Source organism: Trachymyrmex septentrionalis, unplaced genomic scaffold (assembly GCF_001594115.1).
Source record: "Trachymyrmex septentrionalis isolate Tsep2-gDNA-1 unplaced genomic scaffold, Tsep1.0 scaffold115, whole genome shotgun sequence".
NCBI lineage: Eukaryota > Metazoa > Arthropoda > Insecta > Hymenoptera > Formicidae > Trachymyrmex > Trachymyrmex septentrionalis.
The window spans coordinates 66,947-69,418 of NW_017304279.1; the positions used below are offsets into that span (position 1 = coordinate 66,947).

The 2,472-nt window shown below is 34.4% G+C and overlaps 1 protein-coding gene and 1 long non-coding RNA gene across 4 annotated transcripts in view; one reads left to right on the plus strand and one right to left on the minus strand.

The window, feature by feature from the left end:
- The window catches only part of LOC108753973, a 2,664-nt gene extending 1,935 nt beyond the window's left edge, over positions 1–729 (plus strand). For both annotated transcript variants that reach the window (XR_001939677.1, XR_001939676.1), the window contains exon 3: positions 477–729. This is a non-coding gene — a long non-coding RNA (uncharacterized LOC108753973). The remainder of the gene's footprint in view (positions 1–476) is intronic.
- Positions 1–2,472, minus strand: part of LOC108753944 (ELKS/Rab6-interacting/CAST family member 1) — a 78,352-nt gene that overhangs the window by 36,134 nt on the left and 39,746 nt on the right. The window lies entirely within an intron of this gene.

The window sequence follows — 2,472 nt, forward strand, 5'->3', positions numbered from 1 at the left end:
AAAAGATGAAATTTGTAACAATATGTTGCGGACAATAACTAAATCTTTATAATGATCAACAATTAGCTGATTATTAATTCTCTCAAGAGGTCGTATCATTTGCAAATTAATAATAATCCTTATAGAAACTATAGAATAATCTATAAATAACATTTAAAGGAATTTAATAACGTAGAATTCTACATGTGCATTTTGATACTGTAGAAATTATAAATCTCGAAATTTACAACTTTATATATAATATTTTTTCTAGAAAAAAATCAAAATCATACTTTTATGTTTCCTTTTATCTCCTTTTTCTTATTACAATTCGCAATTTATAAATTCTCAAATATTATTAGCCAATATCACTGGCAGTATGTTAAATTAGATGTTATCAATTAGATTCGATGCTATACCTTCGACCTTTCCTACACTTATCTCAACATCGCAGCGTCCGTGTGCATGTTTAACAGCGACAACTTACGTGAATTTAGCATGTACCACTGATCGAGAGCCACTGTACGATGCGCACATATTCAGGCATACACAGGCAGAGACATAGTACACGACGATGAATGAAGTATCGGAGAGAATTTTAAGCAGCGACACGATGAAGATGACGAACGTGCAATTAATCTCGATGGACGTAAGAAGGAAGAGGCTTAGACAGATTATATTCGCGCACGGCGTTTAATTCGGCTCCTAATTCAGCATGCGTGAGCGTGCGTAAATAATGATGAACAAATATTAACGGCTGAATGTGATTTCATTTCGAAATAATTTTGACATCGCGAAGAAATTCCTATCTCTTAGCTAGAAATACACGTTTTAAACTATTTAACATTTATGTTTCTTGTGAACGTGAAAGCATAAATGTTAAATGCAATCAAATCTTTAAACAAATTGGTGCTTAAAAAACATTTAGACTCATTACCTCGAGATAGATATTCTAACGTTTAACGTTGAAAAATATTTAACGCGCAGATTAATGACTTTTTACTTGCAATAATGGTTAATTGTAAAAAATCAGACGTAAATTTTACATAACTACAAATTAAAATATAATAATAAAGTACATACATATATATATTTTTTAATGTGACTCGTGCTATATTATATTTATTTTTTACATCTACTTTGTAAAATATTCGCGAATGACATTTCGCGAGGATCTCTTTTTGCATACGGTGGCTCTCTTGCAGGCAAATATTTTTCAAGGCGTATACTTATGTATATGTACACGTGTGATACATTCTATTAGAAAGCAATTGATTGTTCGAGACTTTAAGAGAGATTATCTCTAATATTATATTACTACCCATATAAATTCTTCATTGGAGAAAAGAGAAATTCCCGTGGATCGAAGCGATTTCAGATAATTAGCTTCGCACCTAAACCAGGTCCAATTAGCATTAACGTGTGCAATTAGTGTACCTGTTGGGTCCTCCATGGCAGAGCCTCGTGGGGTGGGAAGTCACGTGCGTATCGCCAGTCCCTAATTTCGAGCTACGTAGTGATGTTGTACTTGTAGTTGTGGTAGTAGTTGTTGTGGTTGTTGTGTTGTCGATGAGTGATGACTCGTGGTGACCGTGATGATGACGGTGATGGCTGATCATGTGGTGGTGATAGTAATTGTACTTGTGGTTAGTGATGGATAGTGAATGACGTGAGATAGGCGGATATGCGGGCATGATATTTCCCCGCGCGAACAGGGGAGGGGTGGCTAACGTATCTTAACGGCTACACATCCAAAGCAGCTCATTCCACGCATTCCAATCGCAGCTGTTATTGTTACTTCCGATATTTCCGAATTTATTTTCTTCGCACTGTTTGTTTCTTCGTTCCTTGCGATCGGCCGTCTGCTTTCTCGTCTGCGTCTTTACATCCGTTCGTGTTCGACAATAACGGTAGCAGCAGACGATTCGTCCCATGATTTGCTGATTCGGTGACGTATCGTATAATTGAATGATTCATCTAACGTCCGATCTATCGAATTAGACTGATGGAACAAATTTAGCTTCATTACGCATTGCGAGTCCAAAAATAAAGTTCTTATTTTTTGCAGAATATATATACATGATAGTTTATAACATGACGTACGAGTTGATTGTTAGATGAATTATCTCATTTTGTCAGGGTCATCGAATAAAGACATCGTGGACGAATCGTTCTTGAATCATTCGACATGTAGGGTGCAAAGAGAAAGGTAGAGGAGAACACGTGGTTTCATATGGAACTAATTTGGAAAAATATATACATAAAGCTACGTGTTCCTGTTTTTTTATTCACATGCTCATTATATGCTTTTTAAAGACTCGTAATCCATTGTTAACGAATAATTACCTCATTCTTTTTGTACTTTTAGTTACCTGCTTTACGGTGAAAAATTTAAATAATAGAAAAATTATAAAATTATATAAACGTAAATTACAGTATTTCATATAAGCATAACATTAATTATTTCTATTATATTAAAAACTTTTTCATATA